We start from the raw sequence: 26890 nt of genomic DNA, 5'->3' as shown, positions 1-26890 counted from the left end.
AGTTTTAAAAAACTGGTTTTTTTTATGAGAACCTGGAATTTATTTTAAAACAACATTTATTAGTTTCTTCAATAATTCTCTCTAATTTTGCCACCAATTTTTTTAATATCGACACTGGTAGCATGAGAGCTTCCGTCCAACTCAGAATAATCTTTTCTTCTGAGGTTTTCTCTCCATTATTGTTGACTCTGTATATAAAGCACATCAAGGTGACTGTTGTCATGATTTAGCACTATATAAATAAAACTGAATTGAAGTGAATGGAACTGATTTCTGTCCTCAGTTACCTCCCCCATTACCTCCCAAACATTTTTGGGTATTATCTTTTTACCTTCACTTTAATCTTCTCAGTTTTTTTTTTACATCAATATTAAAATACAAAAGTGTGACGACAAAAAAAAGATTAAAAAAAAGACATCTACCAGAGCACAAATGTTGTCTAAATCATTGCATTGCCTTCCACAAAAACTATTTAGCATCTATACATTAGGCAGTTCAGAAAAATCAGTGTAGGACAATGCGAGCATGAAAAAAATGTTGTCTTAATCTTTAAGTCATTGGCATGAAACAATTCTGCGAATCTTGATGTGCAAAATGAATTCTTTGAAATGAAGATATGTGAGGTTTTGCTGTACCTGTAAATAGGGATATTGTACTGATTTCACCTATTGTACACGTTGTACAAACAACAGTCAAAAGCTTACACACACACACACCTCCCTCCTCTTCAGAACTGGGCCGCCTGGGTTCATACACTTTGAATTTGTTTCCAAATGGACTGATACCAAAGCATGTTAGACACACTAGGATGCTCTGTGGTGCAGCAACATACCTCCTGCTCAAGATTTTATGAGTTTGACTCCAGCTTTTGGCAGTTACCATCCAGCTTCTCTCATCCCTGTTCTTTTCCCAATTTAATTTTTTCATTCTCTCTTTTTACCCCCTGTGTCCTAATTTTTTTTTTCCTCCAAATTTTGCCTTTCATTTCAGAGTGTTTCACTGGCATGATTCTTGTCTGCTATTGCCAGAGCCTCTTGTCTCACATTGCCTTTATAACCCTCTGTGCGTGTGTGTGTGTGTGTGTGTGTTAAACCGCAATCCCTTTAATCCCACTAGTAATGGTGTGTTTTGGGAGAGGTATCAGACATGACCACTGGGGTTGGTTCTTTGGCCGAATTATATCCATGAAAAACAAGGATTCAACACATGTCCAAAAGCTTTTTGAAATCTGCTGTGGAGAATGTGTGTTTTCTAAGACACAAATTAATAGGGTTTATATTCACATAATATACAGATAACAGTTTAGAACATAGGTGTCAAACTCTGGCCCGCGGGCCAAATTTGGCCCACAGCCTAATTACATTTGGCCCACGAAGCCATACCAAATTACTATTATATATATATATATATATATATATATATATATATATATATATATATATATATATATATATATATATATATATATATATATATATATATATATATATATTTGTTTAGTATTAAGCTTTGCTTGTTCCATATTCAGTTTTTCAGCAAAACTTGTTTGAGTCCATAAGAAAAGATTCATTCTTATATCTAGAGGAAGATTTTTTTTCAGTAAATATTAACGTTAGCCCGCGACTTTGTTCCAGTTTTGAATTTTGGCCCACTGTGTATTTGAGTTTGACACCCTTGGTTTAGAAAATAAGAAAATAACAGTGCATAGACATGACTGTTATATCTGACATCTCATAGTCGTTGAGCCGTCTCCTGAAGGACATATTTGACTTTTTGACAATCAATTCATCAATTTCCATAACTGTTTGTCCTATTGAAGGTTAATGGGGGGACTGGAGCTTAAAGCAGCTGTTATGGGGGAGAGGCCTAACACAAAGACAAGCAGTCATGCTCAGATTCACACCTATGTCCAATTTAGAACAACCAATTACCTAACATGCATGTATTTGAACTGTGGGAAGAAGCCAGTGTACCCCCCAAACATCCCACTCAGGCAGAGGGAGAACATGCAAACTCCATACAGTGCAATGACCACTGCTTAACTGTGCTACAAGCTGTTTGAACTGAACCTACACTTTGTCTATGCAGCACATACAATGCTAGCATCCATATTTTTTGGTTGAGTGTATGTCACCTTGAAATTGGACTTAAGAGATTAATCCTGCAGAATCTGTGCAGCACCTGTGTTGTGTTCTCATTAAATAATCTGCTTAAATGTCTCTAAACTGGAGTTAAGATGTGCATGTATAAGTTAACCTCACACTTTGTAAGGTAAGAGTACACTTCCTTTCTTAGGGGTAATTATTTAGATCTCATTTTACTTAAATCTGCAAGAAGATCTTTGAGATCTCTGTGCACACGTTATGCGTATTGTATATTTTTGGCTGGTTTAAAGGTCAGCATATTTATTTTATGACATAAATTAATTGTATATGTGTAAAAAAAAAACCGGCTCTTTTTAAACCTTGTAAGAAGAGATCTTGTAAAGCGAAAAGAAGCTTTCTGCCACAGAGCACCACTGTTGGCCAAAACAAATACAGTTTCATAAAAATTGAAGCTATGGCTAATGTAGTGTCAATGCAAGAGTATCAAGTTGTGTATAATTCCTAACTGATAATAATCTTTAAATAAATACATGATTCACTCTTGCTTAAATAACAATTTCATAATAGTAAGACAGCAGTGATCATTGATCACTATCCATGAGTCTTCCAGGAGCTTTGTGTTGAGATAACATGGAAGTTGCAACGTATATTGAAACAGATTTTTGCACTACTACAGGTGTTTGCTCGCTTATCTAAGATGCATTTCAAAGATTCCATTTATGTATAAAAATCTGTTCTGGTACTCAGAGTCTCGGCGTAATTAATGCAGTTAAATTACAACAGTATGACCCAAAAGGCATCTGAAATAGCTTGTGAATGTTTATTTTTAAAAGAGCCATCATTGATTATTATCTATATGGATCATAATCTATGGTAAAGGTTATTTTTCTGATCAGTACCATATGTAGGTGGTTTGTTAGAAGGTTTGTTAGTTTGTTAGGGTTTAGAAAATGCTTTACTTCTTTTGATGTCAGTGTCTTTAGGGTGTATTTTAAAAACTTTTGTACACATATATTTTCTGAAGTAAAACTCAAAAGCCTATATAATGAACGCATGACAAAGTTTACCCCAGTGTCCGTGTAATCTTGTGGGTGTAGGTAGTAGATTTTTTTTGACATATCTGATGCCGGTTGTACTTATAAAAGGCCCATATCTCACTCAGGAAAGTTTGACTTGTTCCAGCAAAGCACTGACATTTGAAAGTTGAGTTAACCTTTTGCCTCCCACTGTTCTGCCCTTAGGATTCAAGCACTATGAGAACTATGAAAAACTTCCACAGACTGCAAGTACTTGAAAGGTTACATGAATATGAACGTATAATTTATGTTTTTTATACAGATAATAGATCCGTTTTTTTGGTAAGTATAATTTTCAGAAAGCAGAGTGCCAGCCCAACAACAATAACAAAGTCAAAGTGTAACTTTCAGAAATGAAATCCCACCTATACGGCTGGGTGAAAAACATGACTGTATGAGTAAGGTTTTTATAAAGTCTTTAGCTGGTATTGAAGTCACAAAACTGCACTTGACCAAGTCAAATTAAAGTCTTGGATTAAAAATACTACTCCTTAACTCCTCTTTCATTTCAGACCTGTTTAGCCTTTTGCTTTATTTTACTTACTGTATAATAATTGCACCCCCAGGAGATCGCATATGTGGCACATTGCTTCCTGCTCCATTATAATACAAGTATATTTGAGAATTTAGTTTTCATTTGCATGGTGCAATGCAAAGTTGATTAAGACTTTTGTACCCTGGCAGTCTAAGCCAGGTCTTGGCTGGAATAAAAAGTTGGTTGTGGAATTTCTAGTCCAGGAGGGCCCAACATGATCAGTCAGGTGCTCAGCAGTCCACCACACGTTTAACTTTTGCATAAACATGTTGCACAGTTTTGTGCAGTTTATTCAACCCGATATCAGTGTGTAATAGACACGCCGGTCAACCATGTCCATTTCACAGTTTGCCTCTCCAAAACGTAAAAGGGACATGCATGCAGAAGTTGCAGTAACAGCAGATAAAGATATTTTATTTCAAGCCAACATGACAATAATCACAGGGAAAGACATTACTAACTCATTTGCATGTATATACATGTTAGCCACCTAGCTTAATCGTTTTTGGCGATTAAGAACCCAGAAATGTACGTAAATGTAAGTTTTTTGCTCACGACCAACTTTGTGGCTTTAAGTCTATCATCTCCCCCTGCTGGTAATGCAACTTGTGTATGTGTGTCCATTTCACATTTTGGAGAGGCAAATCGTGAAATATATTATACTAACAAAGAAAAAACGAACAGAAAAACTTAACTGACCACCCGGCAAATGTCCAGTATGTTCAGAGCTTTGCATTAACAATAGAGTACAATTATACCTCTGCCAGAAATAAGACTCTGGGCACAACAATAACCTGAATAAATTCTGATTCAGGTTAACATTATCCTTTCAAATCCCTTTTTTCTTTTAAGATTCAAAAACTTCGGTTGTAATGCTAAAACGTAACAACAGCTTGTAAACTCCATGCAAAAACAACTTATATGGTTGATATCATGGGAGGAAAGTCTTAATTGTGCAACTAAACATATAGATTTTCTGTAGCTGTAGAATCTTACAACCACACCGCAATAGAGGACTATGCAATTACATACACTTTTTTTTCTTAACTGCTACTCTGTTTCCACACAAAGATACAAGGAACATTTAAGACTTGATTTTTCACATCACAGTTGTGATGTTTTCTCTTTTATTGTATTTAAACCCATAAACACATTTGTATGCATGTACCTACTTGCAGGTGCATATGTCGATGTTATTCTGTGACAGATTTCAACTTGGCAGCCCTATAATTACTTTAGTAATGAAAAAGATAGCATTTAAATTAACTTGCAGAGCATTTAAATGGAAGTGAGAAGGCTTCCTCATTTTCTGGTAGTAATATATATCACTGTTCTTTACAGCGTAAGAGGTGACAGAGCATGGATGGAAAGAAGCAGCAGCGCTGTGGCCAGTTAATGAGGCTCACCTGCACCTATAATTAAATGTCTGCCTCCCTATAAATGCTGCGGGAACAAGCGTCAACTGTAGTGTACAGCTGCTTGTCACATATTTAAAAAAAAGAACCATGCTGTGCTTGTTATGCTTTTGTCTTTATCTCTTAAATATAGATCACTTTGTTTGTGAGCCTTTTCAATTTGAAATATAGACTGAATACGTCTTTTTCTTTTGTTATTTCTACAGTTACTGAACTTTCCATACTATTTCCCCCCCTAAATAGAATGTGCTCTGTCCATCATCAATTTACCATCAGGGGAAAGTTATCTGTCACTATTAGTTGATCTTCCCATTGTCATGTTTTTGAGTTTCCACCAGTGTTTCAATAATAATAATAATTTTCTTCATACTTAACAACTGTTTTTTTCTGACAAAAACAAGACAATAAATAAATGAAAACTAATGCACGAGGAGAAACACTGGTGAATAAAAACTAGATGAAAACATCCTGCCACTTCGCCTTGCTTCTTCATTTAAGACAGCGATAGCAGCCTGTCTAAAAATTATAATCCACTGACATCACCACTAAGATCAGACATGAGCCAGTATGAGACATTCAGGTTGAATCCATCAGCTACACGTGTTTAAATACCTGAAACAGGGGGTTGTATATGTGCCAGACAGATATTAGCTGTCACAGTGTGAAGGTTCATGTGTGATCGCATTGCAGTGGAAGTCATTTGAGTGTCAAAGGCTTGTTGTGCATAAGTCAGTATGAGGAGAAATAGACATACCGGTACTTGAAATGTTAAGCCTTCACATTCAGGCTACCTCTTATTCAGTCATAGTGAGTTTGTTTTTTGTTTATTTATAAATTAAAAATTTTGTTTTCAAATTGCATGAATTTTCTTCCTTGACGCCTTTTGTGTGTTTGTGTCTGTGTGCATAGCAGAGTGTCACCCCCTGAGAGGTGTGACTGATTCAACCAGACAATGACATTCATGTTCTAAGTAGTTTATTCTGCAGTTTCTCTTGCCTGACCCAGATGAAATGATTGTTGACCATATAATTACTCTCACTGACGGAGATTTGTTTGCATGTCTTTGTGGGTGTTTAAATTAGCTAACTATGTTAAATGACTGGTAAATGAAGCAGCAAATTACTGTCCTCGCAAGTTGCTCAGGTGAATTTACCCTAGCGCTACATCAGAATTTTTTAAAACTATTATTTCTATTTTGCCTTACTGCATGTTTCACAGTATCACAATTTCCAGCAAACCTACTGTACTGTAAAGGTCATGTAACTCATTGACCAAACAGCTCTGCTAGCCCCTCCACCATTAGCAGTATTCCATGTTAGTATCAGAAATTTATTTTGAGGGGAGAGCTCAAGTGCATTTTACTGCACGGTTGTTAAGAAAAGTCAAAGCACACTGCACTAGATTGATATGAACGTCGCATTTATTTACAAAAACAGAAAGTATCAAAAACAAATAAGTAATACTGCTGATTAGTGGTGGGCGGATCGATCCAAATATCGATAGTATCGATCCCAAGTCGGGATCGGTATCGGATCGATACTAGCCTGGTTGGATTGATTCTTTACTTTGAGTTCTGCTTGTTTGCTATGCTGTGCTTTCGGCAAAAACGAAACAGCCAGGTCGCTGGACTCGCCGCTCCTGTGTCAGCGGAGAGCACTTTGCTTTGCTCCCCCCCTTCTTATGTTTGGGTGTTGCGCTGACACGTCACGTGACTTAGACACTTTGGGGGTTATTAAGTTGTTTACATATTAATTATATTTTTACCAATTGTTTTTGTTGTTGAGAATTTTAATTGTAATTTTTGTATTATAGTTTATCAACAGTATTTGTTTTAACTTGTTTACTGGTTTGTGTGCACTTAAGATTAACAAAAAAAAAAAAAAAGATCGCCACCACGGCAGACCTGATGGCATTTTCATGCTTCGCCGCACCTTTTATTCGTACAATAATCACACGGTTGCTGTAACAGTACATTCAACGGCTGCAGCTCTCCCGCTGGCAGCCGTACACATCACAACCACCAAACCTGCAGCGGCATCGCAGAACACGCCCTGCCACATCCCCATCACCCGCTTCACCCCACCCCGCGAGCAGGCGAGGGAATCGGCCCGGACCATCGGCATCCCATGCCCCGGCCCAGCGACGGGGAAGTTTCCACTCTGGCGGTCGCCCGCGCCTCCAGCGGAAGTCCGGGAGCTGGCCCGGTTGCTGTAACAGTAGCCTACATTCAACGGCTGCAGCCCTCCTGCTGCCAGCTGTACACATCAACACCAAAAACAACAACAGCACAAGCAGCGCACAGGTTTTAAGCCGGTGAGGCATGATTGTAGATGCAGTGAAGGTGAAGCATTTTTTATTTAATTATTTCCTGGGTTTTAAGTAATTAATAATACAAAAGGAAAAATCACAAAAAAACACTTAAGGTCATGAAAATTAATTGCGATTAACCCTTATTTATTGAAAAGTATCGGTATCGGTATTGGTATCGGCGATACTGGCCCGTATTTACTTGGTATCGGATCGATACCCAAATATGCAGTATCGCACACCACTACTGCTGATTTGTGTGTGGCAAGGTTCATTTGTTTTATATTAAAAACAAGCACTGGCTCAGGGGCGGGCAACTCCAGGCCTCAAGGGCCGGTGTCCTTGCAGGTTTTAGATGTGTCCTTGAACCAACACAGCACATTTAAATGGCTAAATTAGCTCCTCAACATGTCCTGAAGTTTTCCAGGGGCCTGGTAATGAACTAATCATGTGATTCAGGTGTGTTGACCCAAGGTGAGATCTAAAACCTGCAGGACACCGGCCCTCGGGGCCTGGAATTGCCCACCCCTGCACTAGCTAGTTTTTTTTTTGTTTTTTTTTTGAGTAGAACCTTTTTCCCACCTGTAGAAAGTAACTACTCGTATGTTATGTTTGCATTTTGTACAACATGACATGACGTGAGTACTCTGAGTGTTTCCAAAGACACCACGAAGCTTAGTCGATATCTAAACTAAAGAGCAATTTATAGAAACACCTGTAGCAACAGTGATATTACTGTAGAAAAATAAAACATTGGTACACTGCTGTGCACATAGCCACAAGCCTGTTCTTCACTGCTTTTGTTCTTTGCTGAAAAACAAACTTTGGCTGCCTGGTTGGAGTTGGCATACACTTGAGCTTGAGCATCACTCGCGGTCTTTTGCCATTTTTTGTTGGCATGATTGGAGGTGCTTGGGTAGATTTGATTTCATGTTTGCAGTAAATTGTTGTTCCTGACCTTGGTACAGTTTGCAATTCAACTTCATGCTGCTGTCTTTTTCCTGCAATAAATTGGAATTTGTGAGCATCTGAAATGCTATATTTTTACAGTCTTTCACACAATCCAGAGCCAGGGGTAACGCCATTGATTTTTTCCCCATAACCCTGTTATGCAAATAATTGAAGAAATTATCCTACACAACTGACAGTGTCATTGTTTGATATGACACAATGATTGAAAACAATGCAAAATAGTTTTCTCAAGCACACACGGTTTGACATGAAAAGACAGAAAAAACGTAGAGGTTGGAGGTGAGGAAAAAGCAAGAAAATACATTCAGCTTAGAAAGGAGATGTAACGGAGCGAAGGTGATTTTATTTCCACAGTGTCGTTTTTTTAAAGGAAGGAAACCTTCCTCCAAACGGACAGAGCAGTGGAGCCGCCAAGGGAAAGCACACGATTAAAAAACTGTATAATTAAAATATAATTTATTATATTTAAATAGTTAAAAATGCAAAATGAATTAAAACAACCTTGGCCAAGGGGTAACACAATAAAAAGCAATAAAACACAACATTAAAAGTCCAGTGGCATCCGCCACGATATAAAAGTCACAAAGAACTAAAAAAGTCCAGCGAAGTGATGTAAAAGGGAAACCCAGCGGAGTCCTCGCCTTCCTCCCCGCATTCCGCGTCCTGGTACGCTGAAGAAAGGGAGGGAGCGGCAGTCACTATTCTTTTCGGCAATTTTCATTCAATAAAAGGGGCTAAGTCGAAGACTTACCCCGGGTGGGCAGAGCTCTCAACTCCGCCCGCCGCTTCTTTAAAACTGCAAATCGGCACCAGCTGTCTCGCCGCCTCTGCTCTCCCGCAGTGCACAAGCTGGGCTCTCGTTAGTACTGCCGTCCGCCTGTTCGCTCCGCGTCCCTAGTCGCTGGTGCTGTCCGTCCTCCTCGAACGCCAAGCTCCAACCCTCTTATGTGTCACTCAGCACTCTGTAAATTACACTGCCTTTCCTCTCAGGTGTGTCCAATTAGTAAAAATGGGGAAAGGCGGAGTCTCTCCAGGACAATTTGACGGTATAACCAAAACATGCAATCTAAATAAAACACTGCACAAAATATAACCAGTACATGCAATATAAAAACATAAATAAGTACACTTCACATTAAAATACAGCACAGCAAAACAACATCCGTCCTTCCCTGGATGACAGAGACAGAGAGGAAAGACCCAGCCTACACAGAGAGAGAGGCTAGCTGTACCAAAAATGAGAGGCATGGAGACACAGCATATGCCTGTAAGTCAGAGCAGCAGGTAGACAACCTCAAAGCAATAAAGTTGGGAATGATAGCATATCTCTAGTATAATTGAATTTTTGTGGTGGAGCAACATTTGGATATACTTGGATTTTTTTTAAAGTGTGTGGAATTCCAAAGACGTGTATGTGTAAGAATTTTAAGGTATATTCTTGACATTTAAAGGGAAACCAATACTACCATCTGACCAGTAGTAACTGAGAGATGAGGAAGCGCTACAGTGCTATAAAGTCAGCCTAGATTAATGAAAACATCCAATTTGAAATCCTAGTAGAAATACTGATTTGATATAGCAGCATAAAGTACATCAGCTGAGGTTAGTGGTACGTTTGAGTTTATTGCATAGCAATGCTCAAACAAATCAATGTTCTTTGTCTGTGGCAGCACTGCTTTGTGTTATTACCATAAACAGAACCCAACGTAAGCTGGAAATTTACAAAATAAAAAAAAATGAAATCCCACCTATACGGCTGGGAGAAAAACATGACTGTATGAGTAAGGTTTTTATAAAGTCTTTAGCTGGTATTGAAGTCACAAAACTGCACTTGACCAAGTCAAATTAAAGTCTTGGATTAAAAATACTACTCCTTAACTCCTCTTTCATTTCAGACCTGTTTAGCCTTTTGCTTTATTTTACTTACTGTATAATAATTGCACCCCCAGGAGATCGCATATGTGGCACATTGCTTCCTGCTCCATTATAATACAAGTATATTTGAGAATTTAGTCTTCATTTGCATGGTGCAATGCAAAGTTGATTAAGATTTTTGTACTCTGGCAGTCTAAGCCAGGTCTTGGCTGGAATAAAAAGTTGGTTGTGGAATTTCTAGCTACAGTGCTATAAAGTCAGCCTAGATTAATGAAAACATCCAATTTGAAATCCTAGTAGAAATACTGATTTGATATAGCAGCATAAAGTACATCAGCTGAGGTTAGTGGTACGTTTGAGTTTATTGCATAGCAATGCTCAAACAAATCAATGTTCTTTGTCTGTGGCAGCACTGCTTTGTGTTATTACCATAAACAGAACCCAACGTAAGCTGGAAATTTACAAAATAAAAAAAAAGACATTTAAAAAAAAGTATCTCTGGAAAGTTACGAGTCATATCTTCAATATCCCCATATCTTTTTTTATGTCAGTGATTTTTTGAAAATTAAGATATTTACAAAACTGCAACCAAGATGTCGTTGAGCAGCGTCTGCAGTGGGACGCTGTGGCCAGTATGACTCTGGATAATCTCGATGTATGAATATGTAGAGAGAGTAAGTGGGAAATGAGCCAACAGTGCTCTGTTATATTATATATATCTGTTATCTTATATTATAAGTAACAGAAAATGAATTTATAATAATTCTGTCACAAAGAGAAACATTTAAATTACTTTTTTTCTGACTTGCATATATATCAGTAACTTCTTCCCAGACAAATGCAGGTGGGCTATATAAATAGAGGACATTTTAATAACAAAGATATTGTCATGAATCACTATTGGGCAGGCAGGAATTGGACCCAAAATGCAGGCTCTTAGACACGAGGGATGAACTCAAAACCACAGTTTTATTTGCTGGCTGGGAAAAGCATACAAAAGCAAACTAAACTAAACTGGAAAATGACAAACTAAACTCACAGGGAGATCCACACAGCATGAGGGACGACGCAACACTGACTCAGAGAAACACAGGGTTTAAATACACTGGGAAGTAACGAGGGGGATGAGACACAGAAGGAGGGCACAGCTGGGAGAAATCAGAACAAGGAAGCAAAGCAGGACACATAAGACACGGACCTTCAAAGTAAAACAGGAAGTATAACACAGAGATGCGAACTTGACACGGTGGAGACAGCAACTAAGAAACACAGACATAAACCATAAGGCAGAGGACTCTAAGAACCAAAATACACAGAGGGAAATACTCAGGAGACCCAGGATCCTGACAGATATTGCCTTTAATTCAAAATATTAGGAGTGGTGCCATTTGTCAGAGACAGAGGTAATGATCTGTTCATAATGGAAATAAAAAACATAAACACAGAAAAGAGAAGTCAGATGAAAGACGAGTAAGAGAGCGCATGGGGAAAAAATAGGAACTACATAATAAAGAGAGACACATATATAGAAAGACACCATCAAGAAAGCCAAAGATTAAATGAAAACAGAAAAAAAAACCCAGAAAGAAAGACGCAAGATAAAAAAAAATCAAAAAAAAAAATCACAGAGCCAAAAAAAAAAAAAAATGACACCGACAAGAGGATTTGCATTCAGACTCTGTCAGACTCTATCAGCCTATTAATTAAAGCCCATCCTGATTGTTCTAAAAATGAACCAGCCAGTTGGCAGACAACGTCACATGTGATTAAGTCTCTGATTACATCTACATCAAGTCTACTGCTTTTCAAAAAACAGAAATGATTACAGCTCCAGCTATTAAATAAGGCAGAAATCATTACATGTGCTGTCAAGTCAATAGTTATTAAAATAGGCCCGAAAAGCGATGACAGTGATGCTGATTTCGTCTCTCATAATCGCAGCCAGAGAGCACAAAGATGACAAAAAAAGAATGGGTGGGAGTAAGGGAAGAGAAAGAGTAAAAGAAAGGCTCAAAGATATGAAGGAAAGCACCCAGAAGTGTGAGAGAAAATCAAAGGCCTAACAAGCTAACAAAGTGCGATAGACAATTAGCTTTCCATGAATTCCAGACATCTGTGAGTGTCTTTTATTCTCTATTTCCACAGCATGAAATGAGACCAGATATTCTGAGCCAACATTGCCCTGCTAATTAAACAGCACAGACCGAGCTCTGGAGTGCTTTTCTCCCTTGCCATCTTTTTTCTTGGAGGCTTTGGAAACAAATATTCTCTCTGTAGCTTGTTATTCAAGAGAACATTCAAGAAAATAACACGATGAGGTTTTTTGTTGTTGTTTTGGTTTGGTTTTTCCAAGTGTCAAAATTCTGTTCCTGGAACTAAACAGTGTTGTTACTTGCATCTTCTCGCATGTTTGGCTTCAAGTGTATTCAAACACAGTGAATTATGGTAATTATGACCGCAAAAACATTGGAAAACATGAGCAATATTTAATAATATGGGAAGTAGTTTTATATCAATGTGTATGAGTCATATCAAGCATTGAGTGAATGTAATTCAAAAATGAAAAGAACAAGATGAATCAACATCGAAAAAGAAAAAAACCCTCTAAGGCAGTGAAACTAGAGTTAACTATACCCTTATTCTTTGGACCTTAGAGACCAGTCTTGAAATCTGGTTACAATTTTCTGGGTAATTTGATGTAATAGTGAAAAAAAAAATAAACAATGATCCTTTTAAATGCCCATTTCCATGCGTATAACATTTCTTAGTTACTGATCACTCAGAGCTTTGGACATCTCATATCTACAGAGAAAACAATGGCAAGCTTGAACCCAGGACATGTCAATACTACATAGACAATAATACTGGGACAAACCCTGTAATGTCTGAATCCAGGTGTTTTTAGTCCCATTGCAATAGTTTAATAAAATCAAGCAACAAGGTTTGAAGTCTGCCTTTACAAACATTTGTGAACGAATGGGTCAAGTTTCTGTGTTCAGAAAATCACAGCAACTTGGCCATGAAGTAGTTGTTAAAGTAGTAGTAGTAGTTACAGTCGCTGACTGCTGTGTTGCACAATGCATAGTAGGTGTCGGTAAGCTGCTGAGTCAATAACTACAGAACTCTAAATCCCCTCTGGTTTTAAAATCAGAACAAAAACTGTGGGTCGAGAGCTTCCTGGCCGAGCAGCTACAGCAGGTGTAACATGTAGGTGGCCAGGACTTTTGTCCATATTATTGTACATGCATAATCATAAACCTGTCATTATGTAGTAACTGCTTCAACTACAGGTACAAATGTAATGAGTTAACTCAACACTAATAGCTAATAGTAAAACAAATTTCTTCCATAATAACTTTTTCCTATTTATATTCATATATATCGTACCAGTAGTGGTTTTTGAGGTGAGATCTGATGCTGTCTGCGTACGGTGTCCATCTCCCACGCGTGTGATCATTAAAATCATCGTTTGACTCAACCCGGCCAGACCAGTGTTGTTATTTTGGTTTTTCCTCTCCGTAACAGGATACAAAAGTCGGCACAACAAATGGCTTTGAAAATAATAATTCAAGAAGATTATTGGTAATGAAATGAAGACTGAGCTCTTACAGTTATGAGGCTAGAAAACAATCATAATCAAATTTTATTAAATTGTATATTTTCCTGTGAAAGTGCCACTCAAATATGTCAAACATATCTTGTGTGGCTGTTGACAGTTAACAACATCTCATATATTAAGCACATGACAAAGCCAAAAACGATTTTGCATTCAAGTCTAGTATAACTATATAAGCAGCCTAAAGGCATGTTACTTGTTTCTTCTATTCCCCCATGTTTCTTTGAATAGGCAATTAATGTTTTTAGTAGGTTCTGACTAAATAGTACCTTTAGCAAAAAGGGTGCCTTTATAATTTCAAGAAATAAACTTAACTCACCAGGAGTATCAGTTAGTCTGCTGGTGACAATGCCAGTATTTAAGATGTTAAAGAGCAGCCAACAGAAATGTGGGCCAAGACTTTCTCTTCTTAATGCTAATAAGAAGTTCAATTATCATTAGATAATGGGTGATTGTTTCAAGATTGGATTTCTGCCCGTGTGTTTCCTCTTTTTGTCTTGAAAGTTTGCTAAACTTTAATCAAAAGTATGCCGACTACAACTAAACTAGAAAAAGCTGCTAGTATCAAACTTGCTGCCTACAGATTCTGCATAGCAATATACCCACTGGTTGCTCTCAGGTATTATATTCGTAAAGTCTCTGTGGTATTTTAAGATGAAACTTAAGAATACACATTCAAAAGAGACTTAGTTAAATAAGTATAATTTGACCCCTTTAATATCTCAGCCTACAGTGGGAAGGAATTCAAAAGTTTCACTTTTAGGCATCGCTCTGTAAACTCTGTCCTGAGTTATTGTGAAAGGTCGTAAGTGTTGAAGGTCAAAGTGGCTCGGTGTCTTGCTTATACTTGAATTCTTATTGGCATTTGAGTGTGTGTGTGTGTGTGTGTGTGTGTGTGTGTGTGTGTGTGTGTGTGTGTTACAGAACGCAAGAGAGAGAATAACAGTGTGTCAAGGTGAGAAGTCTGTCACACAGGAACGAATAAATGGAAACTTTGATGGCTCAGACCACAGGAGACACACACACAGAGGACTTCAAAGGTGCACAGCCTGCCACTGTCCACACTCACAGTTTGTGTGTATGTGTGTGGGCAGTGAGAAGTAAAGTATTGATCCAGAAGGAGCAGTTAGGAATAGTGGTATGAGGGTAGAAAAAACAAAAAAACAAAAAACAGACTTTAAAAAAAAAAAAGAGGTTTCATCTTCAGTCACTATTCCACTGTAACAACTAATAACGTTCAGAAAGAATTCACACAGATGGGTATTGAAGGGCTTTTCTATGATTGCCCTCAGTTGAGGTCAAAATAGAAATCCATATCATTTTGAACTTTATTCTATTGCAGTCTTCATCTTTGTATCCCATTGAATTAGAATTAATCAAAGATGAGAACACAAACAAAACACAGCTGGGTCACTGGTTCTGATTGCAAAACAAGACCTCAGCAGCCATCCATCCACAGTGCAGACGTGTGAGGACAAAACAGAACCTGATAATTGGTAAGCACACACCTGCAGAGGAAAGGAAATGTATTTTAAGTAACTGAATTATCAGCCTTGCAAGCCTATAAAAAAGCTGTGGATTATTAGGTTGTGGATATATAATAATAATAAGGTTTTTAAAAGGAAATATAATGATAGATACTGAGAAGTCATACAAAGTTAGCAGAGTGAGCTTTTCTGCAGTTACACTCTCACTGTATTAGATTCCTGGTATACAGTGTGTGTGTTTGTGTGTGAGTGTGTGTGTGTGTGTGTGGCCGATAACACATGACCTAACACAAAGCCATGTCCCACCGTGACCAACAACAAAGGTAGCTAGAAGAGGAAGATGAGAGGGCAGGACAATGAGACAGAAGGACAATGACAGTAAGAGGAGAAGATAAAATCTTTGAAGGGAGAAAAGGGAAGAAGAGGAGGAAGAGAAAAGGGGGAAATGTGAGAGCAATTGTGATAACAAATGACCTGCCACAGAGTCCACATACCTGTAGCGGGGACTCTTGGAAGGAGAGAGACTTTGGACAGCAGCTATTATCACTTCAAAGCCTCACTGGGGAGTTGGAAAGTTGTCATTGACTCGTGTAAGGTGGATCAGTAGTTCTACAACTATTCAGTGGTGGACAGCACAGGCTTCTCATTTACCATTTAGCTACTCTTCTGCCCTCAGCTGAATGTCTCTATCCAGCTTATGCAGAGAGCTAAACATTAAATGGCTTCAGTAAACACTCAGGAGACCGCGTGGCATTCTTCAGAGCTTTACTGATCCTTATTTTTCTTTTTTGTAAAACTGTAATAACAGAAACAGAATACAGCGTATTCACTCTACATACAAATACACAAAGATTACATTAAATATTGTTGACTTATGTAAACAGTCACTACACAATCTCAGTATCAACACATGTCAAGAGATACAGCTAACACCACATGCTGGTATGCTTCATGTTAGCAGGCTAAATAAAGGGCTAACAGCTAGCTTGTGCTAGTAATGTAACAAACTCGCTAAACACACAAGAAACTCATTACTTTGCTGAACAAGGTACTAATAAATGGGAACAATATACCGTTTTGCCACACTTACAGATTCTGCCTTTTCAAGGGCGTCAGATGCAGGAAATTACCGAGACACAGAGAAATGGACCTTCCCTGTCGAGCGCTGGGAGAAAACCACTGCTTGCGCTCTAACATGGCGCTACCCTGTCAACCCACTAGATGGCAGGCTTTTCCCAGACAAGATCAGGAACAAACATATTTTCTGACACGTTGCAACAGTTAATTACAGAACGAATGATTATGACCCGTCATATAACAAACTTATAAAAAAAAACATACCTTCGAAATAACAGGAGGGACAGAATAGCTACTGTGACAGGGGGAAAAAACTAACTCATATTTGGAGCACGATATAAAGCCTACGTTTTGGAGTGCAAGAAAAATAAAAATAAAACAAAAATAACAATAAAATAAAGGCACTTAAAGTTACATATGGTGCTGTCTATATTTCTTTGAACACATTCATTTATCTAAACCTGAACAAGAAAACTGTCCATATAGGAGCATACAGGACACCATTATAAACATCTCTGTTCGTCATTGGTGCGTCTGTGCAGTGCAGCTGAGTGGATACTGGTAATAAGGAACAGTTATAATTCAATATGACTCACAGGAAACTGCATAGCAATGCATCACAGCAATAGTTTGAAGTAGAACCAAAGATTTTAGTTAATATTCCTTTGTCCTAGGAGCTCACCCATAACATTAAAACCACTGACAACAACTGAGCAATATTTATGATCTCATAACAATACAATGGCCTGCTTGAAACCTTGGGTACAGACATTGGTGTCAATGTTATTTTGTCACATACTAATACCTAAACACTATTGCAGTCCAAGCATACTGCCATCTGCCCTCGCTTGAATACAGGAGCCTCCCCCAGTAGGATAATGCTTCCCACCACAGCACAAAAACTAGAGGAATCCTTGGTAGTCCATGAAAACTTCACAAGACATTTAATCAGTCTCCCAACTCAAGGGAATACAAACTGATTAAGGAAATGCAGATTGCACATAAAAAAGCCAAATCCATGGAGGCCCAAACCACAGGATTCAAGAGAATCACTGTCAACATTACAGACACACACTACAGGACAGCCCCTGAAGTCCTGTGTACATGTCTACAACTGGTCCTCAGTTTGTGAAGGTATCATTGCTTATATGGTCGTCATGCATAAAATAAGACTGTGTGTGCGTGAATCTGTATGTATGTGCTTGTTTGTATCTATGTTCACATTTGTGTGTAATTTAATGTTTCACTTGCATTAACTCACTTAGCTAATGACTCCCAGCAAAGCTGTGAAATTAGGTATGTGTTTAAAAAACTGCAATAATAGGTGATTATTCATTGGATCTATAAGAACATCATCTTAAGGAAAACAAAGTTTGTAATTTCTGGAAGTCTTAGAAATGACTGCACCATTAGAGCGTAAAAGTGGTGGGAATTTATTTTTTGCGACGTGACACAGCAGTAACAATGATTTTTACTCGCACTAATTTGTCCTTCTCAGTCAGCCGCCTCAGCTCTTTAAAAGTAGCAATGTAATCCCTCATTTCAAAATATATAATAAAAAAAAACAACTTTTGGCACCAGTGTGCTTGTGTCACTTTTAGATCCTTGCATTGACATCATGTCAAAGCAGAGTACATGGACACATTCAACAAAGGTGAGCAATAGTGTCTAATTCATTCATTATATATGTCTACCCAAGCTGATCGCAATGGAAAGTGATAATTAAAGGTATAAAAGTGCAAACGTCAATATGATATAAAGGCTTACATTAATTTATTTAGAAACTTAAAAATACTGTGAAGAGTTGGCAAAAATAATTATAAAAGCTTTGAAATAAATTCAAACATAATCAGGTGATTTTTAAATTGTATGTATAAAGTGTCTATTGTCCCAGGACGATGACAGTGTGCTCTGAAACAATGGTAACAAAGTGCTCTGGGTTTTAAACAAACTTCCACAGCTTTCAGGCTGACAAATGCAGACTGCCTAAAACATTAAAGCCACTAGCAGATAAAATGAACATTGATCATCCTGTTACAATGTTCTGCTGGGCATCTTTATGTGCATTGATGTGAATGTTTCTTGTGGATGTTCGTACCAACCTAAACAATCTTGCAGACCAAGCAAGAAACACCCTGTGATAACAGCACCCTGCCATTCTCCACAAATATACAATCTGCCACACTATAAAACTTACTTTGGGATGGTTCAAGGAACCTGATAAAGAGTTCAGGTGGTTGACCCATAGAAACCTAGACCCAGTCCAACTGAGTATCCACAGAATGAAGTTGAACGAGTAGGGCTTCATCACCAACAACTCACAGCAAAATATCAAGGAGGTGGTTTGCTGTGGCTTATAAATGCAGTTGCCAACTGATTTCAATTTATTGCTTTTCACCCCTCTCATAGTTTTTGCACTAATGATTCTACATTCTTTCCCATATCATTAAAAATGTAGAAAAAACGAAAGGAGGGGTTACTTCCACCGCCTTTTTCCAACTGGCTAGATATGGGAAACCTCAGATTTCACCTATCAAAGTTTAATGAGACTCATATTGCAGATGGCGTTATATCTGTTTATAATCATAAGCTGATGTTTTTATCCACTGTATACACAGACATCAATGTGACACTATGTTGGCTAAAACTTTAATAAATAAATGGATTTCTGCTGCCTAAAGCATAATGTGGTTAATTATTAAAGACATTAATTACAAAGAACCACAAATAGATGATGTCATAAATTGGCCGAAATGTGTCTTCATGCATCAAAGGCAAACCATGTCGCAATAGAAAAAGCAGATATAGCGTACGTCTGCTAAAAATCTTTTTGTTCAGTTTAACACAGAATTGTCTAAAAGTAGAAAACAACAAGAACACAATCTTAAAAGGGAGATCTGCCAAGTTTAGTTGGGAGTGTTTCTTTTCTTTTTTGGTGTGTAGTTAAATTTGTTGCTCCTGATTACTTTTTAAAAAACCTGTGTTCTCAGGCTATGCTATAAAGCTGCTGCCGGTACAAGTTCAGACCTTGAAAACACAAACTGAGAATATTGAATTTCGCAAAGCTCATTAAAACTCTTTACCAGTGAGTTTTACACAAACATACATTAATGAATGTAGCAAAGAGAGAGTTCTCTGAATTTATAGATTGAACAATAGAGTAGATCAAACAGAAAAGATTAATAACAAAAAAAGGTGAAGGGCTTTTTCCCCTGTATGTGTTGTGTTTGTTTTTGTCCCTTTCTGTATGGACAGGCTGCAAATCAAGTGCCCACTGGGGAAAATAAAGTTATCATTGAGACAAAGAACAAAAACAAACAAACAAAAAAACACAATCAGTCTATATTGGCAATTCACATAATCTACATGTTTTTAAAAGCAAATGTTAACTCACTGGGTCATGGTGTGAGCATAACGGCACAGCTGCAGCATGTACCTAATCACATACTCTAACAGATGCTAACACATGCTCTAACAGACAGATTAAATACATTTTACATAAACAGCCTTAAACAACTGGCTAAATATCTATTATTCATTATTTTTGTTTTAGGAGTTTCAGTGGCCATTTCTGTTCACAAAAACATAATTGAATGAACAACTTGTTTTTTAAAATCTCTTTTTTATGTTATTTTATTTCTGAAGTTACCATATTTGTCTGCTGTAGGTCTCTTAGACTTTTTTCCTGTGTTGCTTCATCGCACTTTGGTTCTTTATTCTTTGTTCCCCATTCGCTTCATATGTCTTGCTTCATTTCTTATCTGCTTGTCTTCTCTCTATATATTTCCAGTCCTCCGATTTTCCAACTCTGTTGCTGTCACCTCTGTTCTCCGTTAGCCCTATGACGTATCCGTAAAAGTAGTTCTGTATATTGGACCACAAGCACTCAGCTAGTCTTTCATAACTGTCGCTCTATGTTTCTCTCTCACTCATTCTTTGTTTCCTCTCTGTCGCTATCTTTTCCTCTTCTCTGTCTCACTCTGTCTCTCCCTCTTTTCATCAACAGTGGCCTCCAAATAGCTGCAGAGTGGATTAATGATCCACTGGCTTTATATTGTGTGAGATGATGTCTGTGAGTTTTTGTGTGCATGCATGTGTGAATGCCATCCTTGGTCAGGCATTAAGAGTTCATGTGGGAGTTGATATTAGTGTGGGCTGACAACAGCTATCCATTTCACGTGCACACACACAGGGATGTGCACACAGAAAGCGTAAAGGAACTGGGTTGACAAGATGGCACTCAGTTGGTGATTACTTCAAATTTCTCATCCAGATGAAATTTTAGTCTTTACTTTGGGAATTCATTAGCTCATTTGGTGAATATGGGGATACTTCCACTGTCATAAGTGAAATAAGAAACTCATTAATCAAAAGTATTGTATTTGCAGACGGTTGCAACAATTTAGACAATTTTAAGCCAAAGAACAATATTTTGTTGCAGTTCAAGTTTTTACGGTTGCAATGACATGGAAAAAAATGAGAAAAAGAGGGTAACTGAAAAAAACAAAAGAAACAAAAAAAAATGGTATCTTCACCCTCAAGGAAGGTTATCTTGACTTATCTACACCCTTTATAATGCCAATAGAGCCTTATATATAAAAGATAAGAAAACGCCAGTAAGCTTTGGCCAGAACACCTATGTAAAAGTAGATAAAGACAATGTTAAAAATGTTATTTGTGTCAAGTGTGTCAACCAGGCCCATGTATAGTATTAGGAGGGTAGGATCAAATAAGTAAGTTTTTTTCTCATTCATACTCTTTGTGTAATTTACATGTCAGTATAATTGCATTTTGAATCAATTTAAATAAAATTGTAGAAAGTTGACACTGCAGTGAATGTAGTAACAGAAAGAAAGTCAAGTTAAATAAAAACATTAATACTGACATAAATCATCCACCTTAATCCTAAGCATCCTATGCATGTGTCTCAGTTTTAAATATAGTGGTGTGTGTTTGCGTTTTTAAATATCACTTTGTTTCCACTGTCCCTATGTACATCGAATCATTTCTGTGTCTAATCTGCATTTAGTTTCTGGTCATTTTCTATTCATGTCTAATTTTAGTTGTACATAATTGAAAGGCAGACCACATCTCCGAGTTAAGAGCGGCAATGTTCGCAAACACAAACCCGATGAATTTTACAACACCTTGTTGCACTTTACAGTGTTTTACAGCATACACAAAGACACGCATGGCTGCCCAGGGATATGCCTGCTCTGCTTGCCCTAGTTCTGGTACTAATTCCCCTCCTCTCCTCATTGGGAGCCGTCTCCCCTTCTGCTTCTCATAATTTGGCTTCTCTCTCAACTTCAACTTCTTTTCTCCTCCATCGATCGGTCTCTATTCATTGCTGTCAATTCTTTCACTCTATTTTCAACTTGATCAGTTTCATAAGGATTCTATATGGGTCTTTTTTTGCTTTTCCCCCTTTTGTAATTGTGCATTAAAAACTTGTTTTCAATTAAAGTCAGACTGTAGTTACAGGGATATAGTTTTCCAGTAATCTTTAAATAGCAAGTGATTATCATCAACTGCCCCCCAGATAAGTAGCAATGGTAATTAATCAATTTAAAAAAAATAGCGGTGGGGGTGGGTTGTCCCGTCATATCTGAATACTGGCCGTCTTCCCTTTTGGTTAACCCCATTTTGCATATATGGCTGACAGCCACAGGAGGAGGCATAGTTGTAGGCAGTGAAGAGATATCTAAATTTGTGTCTGCATCGTCAGACTCAAGATATCAAAGATCATATCTATGTTTTATTGCCAGGAACGGCCTAAATCAAAGAAGAAAAAACACAAAAGGACAGACACATCGTCTTCCTTCTCACTTCAACCCTTATCTTCTCAACTGAAGTCATGGCTCTAACACACAAAAATATGCATAAACAGGCTTATTTATGTGGATATTGTCACAATTACTTATTGTTAACAGATTGGACATGTGACCTTCCCATCTCCAGTCAGCTGAAAACATTTGGCTAAACAACAACAGCTGGTTATAACTAACATTGGTCCAGCTAATGTTACTCTCAAATGTCATAAAAAAAATACAATAAAATAAAAATCACACTTTCCCCTCTAAAGACTGAGGTTATATTGTCACATTATATCCGAGTTTATTCACTAAGTGTCAGTTCAATAATGTTAGATTCACTTCAAAGACAGTTTTACTAATCCCAGCTAACAACAGGTAACAGAGGCTAACACGGGCCAGCTGCAGCTAACAGCAGCAATACCAGCAGCGCTTATCATTTGAAAAAGTGTAGAATCTACTTCACACCTCACTGCAGTATTATTGTCACTGGTTAGATGACACAGTTTGCCAGCTTTACGGACGTGATGACTCATAACAAACTCCTTTCACAATGTTTTACAGCAGAGTAAATGTTCAAGCCGGCTTCTAACTCAGGATATAGACGGCTGAAGTAAACAGTGGGAACCCCAGTGGCTGGGGACCTCGTTCACACCACTTTATACTGGTGTCAGATTACTGTGTTGACAAGTCAATAAGTAAGACAACACAACAAATAGGTCAGTGAATTTCCACCTCACCATGGTGGAGAAGCTTTTGTGTTCCGGTGATGCCAGGGACTATGTTGTCAGGGTTTTGCCCCCAGTAGGTTATTACAAGGCAAACTGGTGCTGGGTGTGGGGCCAGGCAAAGAGCAATTCAAGAAACAATGAAGTGATCGTCCACGAAGTGATGTCTGACTTTACAGCTTTTGCTGATGTGAAAATAGATCAAGCAGCACCCTTACCCAATCCAATGGAATATCTCTAGTAGCAACAACGTGTCAAAGGTACACTCCCGTTTTATGTTTTATGTGAGAAAAAGCAACTTCATACAAAGTGGAAACAGCTTTACTTTGTGTGTAAACCCATCAAAACATTGTGTATTTCTTTGTAGTCTTACACTTCAGACACATCATTTTTCTGGTCCATTCCGGTCAAGAAATGATGGAGCTGCTCTTTGAACACAATCAGCGCAATGTTTTGGAGTTTGTGTGCTGAATGAGTATGTGGACAAGGGTGCTGAAAGAGTAAATGCATGCATGTGTGTTACAGCAGGTCAACAGAACTTTTAGCTTGTTTTTGTGTGGTTCCAGAGCTCATGTGTATTCAGACTCTAAAAGCGTAAGATTACAGGAAATTGATAGACCGACTACATGCAAAAAAATAAAAAATAAAAATAAATAAATACTTATGTTTTTTGCTGCTGTTTGCTACCGTTAGTTGGTGTCAGTGAAACTTTCTTTGAAGTCCATCTAACATTGTTGGACTTGGACACTAAGGGAATAAACTCACTCTGTTTCTCAGAGGGAAAGTCTGATTTTAGGAGACTCAAGCCTAATGTTAGCTTATAACCAGCTGTTGCCATGTCATTGTCTGCTGTGCATAGATGGGAGTAATGCATGTCTAATCTGCTGACAATAGGTAATCGTGGCAATACTGGGAAAAACAGACACATATTCATGTGTTAGAGCTCGGACTTTAATTCAGGAAATTAGGCCTGAGATCCAGAGGAAGAGGATGAGGTGGAGATGAGGGAGAAGAGAGAGCAGTGGTGTACAAAATGAGCAAAATGTTAATCAGGCCAATAAAGTTTGAAAGAGCAATTTTTGATCTTAAATTAAAAGTAACGTATGTTTTATGTTAAAAATCGAGGATATAATGTCCACTGTCACTCTTTAGCAGTAAAATGCTGATAGTTGTTTGGCTAGCTGCACTGAGGGGAAATCCAACTGTTAGCCACAATGTTCAGATGTATAAAAACTTTATGAATGAGGACTGTGTGGAGAAGAGTTTGTTTGAATCACCAGACCAACACACTTTACCTGGTGAGCTTTTCCTCAAGAGGCCAGGTGCAAACAGGCACACAATCAGCTGGCACAGCAAATGTTCACAAAATGTGATCAGTGCTATTTAATGCAATAAAACCTAAACACAACCAGACAGTTTGCAACATCACAGCTTACTACACGTGTATCACACCACAAACATAACTATGGTTCTTACCAGCTGACTGTGCTGCTCAGTATACTCGGCCAGAGGAGGAAAGAAATCACCTGTCACCTGACTCAAACATTAGAGCTACAGTAACAGGTGGATTTTCCCATGTCAGTGCAGCTAGCCAAACAACTAGGAACCACAAACTCCTAAACAGACAGACAGTAAAAGTGTATACTTGAACACGGAGTTTATTCTTACAGCCAGAGGCAGCAGACTCTGCCCCCTTTAACTGTTTTTTTAGTGTCCCCGTTTTCCCCTGAATTACCGGTTCTGTTACTACTTTACCATGTCTACCATTATTTACTTAAAGATGAGATAGCTTGCCAGGAAAACCTACCTATAGGGTCTTAGATTGGTGGCATTTCAATAAACAACCACTACTGTTGCTTTGTCAATGAGGACAGTTGTAAGAATTTTCTTTTACAAACTTTATTGATTGTACTGTTATGAAATTGTATGGTTTGAAAACTGAAAAACAACAAGTAGGAACAAACAAGCAAACAATGAAAAAAAAAATCTTAAAGAAGGAAAGTTTTGATCTGTAAATGATGTAAATTTCACATCCTTCATGTTAAATCAGCTTCAACGGTGTGTCTAGACTGGAAGGGGAGGATACTGCCATGGCCTCCGTCTTTCTTGGATTATTAGCAGCAGTGGCTAACAGAGCAGAGAATGGAGTAGCCCACAGCAGTCTAGTGGTGTTGAATTGAAATGCCAGGCCAACCAATTATGTTGTCAGCACACACAGTGATGAGAGTGCACTACTGCACCACTGTGATCATTTTAGTCTGAGGGACACGGAAGGACGCAAACGCACAGACACACACAAGCATGCACACACACCGGCCCACAGCCCGATAAATAAGGCTCATCTCGTCTCAGCGGCTCATTGTCCTGTCAGGCCAAATAAGGAGCCCTCATTTCCCCTCAGTGATGCGCGCGCGTACACACACACACGGAAACAAACGAATACTGACATGAACACAGACTCATGCACAATAAGAAAGATTACATGTGGACAATGAGGAGAGCTGCTGAACACACAAACAAAGACACACACACACACACACACACAAGTGCTGAGCCATTACATTAGTGGAGAGAGATTCAGCATGGTATACATGTGACACAACCATTACTCAATCCTGTACCCACAATGCACTGAAGTGGCAAAGGCAATCTCAAATTCCAGGGGATTGGGGCTTGTTTGTGTGCGGATTTTTTATTAAAAAAGAGAGAAGGAGAGAGAGATAGAAAGACCGGATGTTCATTTGTACTTTCATGTTTTGTAATCTGTATCACTAAAAAAATAATAAAAATTACTGGATTTTACAGTGCTGGCTGGTACTTGTGTGGGAGAAACTACTATAAAATGTTAAAAATGCAAATCTATCAAATGTCCTATAAAAAAAATGTCAGAATTTGACCATTTTGTTTGTTTTTCTTCTGACTGATCTTCTCGTCAAATTAATGGTATTCATAGTAACCTTATTAAAAACAAGTCATAGAAACCTGTCACGGCTGACCAGCTGGTGTGTTAAAGGAAACAAACCCAGAAGCAGACAGAGAGAGGAACTGCAGTTTTAAACAAAAAGCGAGCCTTTTATTGTGGCTGATAACATGAGAAGAAAAATAAAGCAAAGGGCAAAACAAACTAAAACCTGCACTGGGAAAACTATGACTGTGATAACTGACATGAACATGATTCAGACCAGGTACGTGAACATGAACACGACCTGAGCTGAATCATGAAGAACGAGGAACTAGACGTGACATGGTGGGAGTGAAAACAGACAACCTGACACTGAACAAAGGAAGACAGAGGACTTAAACACACACACACACACACACACACACACACACACACACACACACACACACACACACACACACACACACACACACACACAAAACACTGGGTCACAGACCCAGCCCCTGACAGAAACCAACTTATCGACAGGTGCATTATGCAAACTTAACTGTTTCTTGAGCTCCCTGGAATTTTTTTTTATATGCCCCAGCTCCCCATAGCAAAACTTTAATGTGTTATTCTGGAAATGGCATGCTTTAAGAAATCAAATAAAATGCTTTGCCCTTGTAGCTACAGTACAACATCAAGCTTATGAACACTTTGGAATGGGAATACCAACTTATCAAGTTTTGAAATGGGGCCTTTACATGTCACCTAACTGTGCAATTTTCTGTGCTAAAGTCTTAATTAAAAAAAAAAAAAAAATTAATAAAAACAAATAATAAAACTAAAATGACTTAAAATAAGCCTTTTACATCAATTTAATTATCACAGGTAAAAATTCACAGTTCAAAAGCAAAAATTCTGACCTGCAAAATTACAAAAAATTTTTTTTAACAAAATAGTCTAATTAGCCTTTAGTTTGTTGTTGAGTTGGTTTCCT

Source organism: Maylandia zebra, linkage group LG13 (assembly GCF_041146795.1).
Source record: "Maylandia zebra isolate NMK-2024a linkage group LG13, Mzebra_GT3a, whole genome shotgun sequence".
Lineage (NCBI taxonomy): Eukaryota > Metazoa > Chordata > Actinopteri > Cichliformes > Cichlidae > Maylandia > Maylandia zebra.
This window is presented reverse-complemented; position numbering follows the sequence as displayed.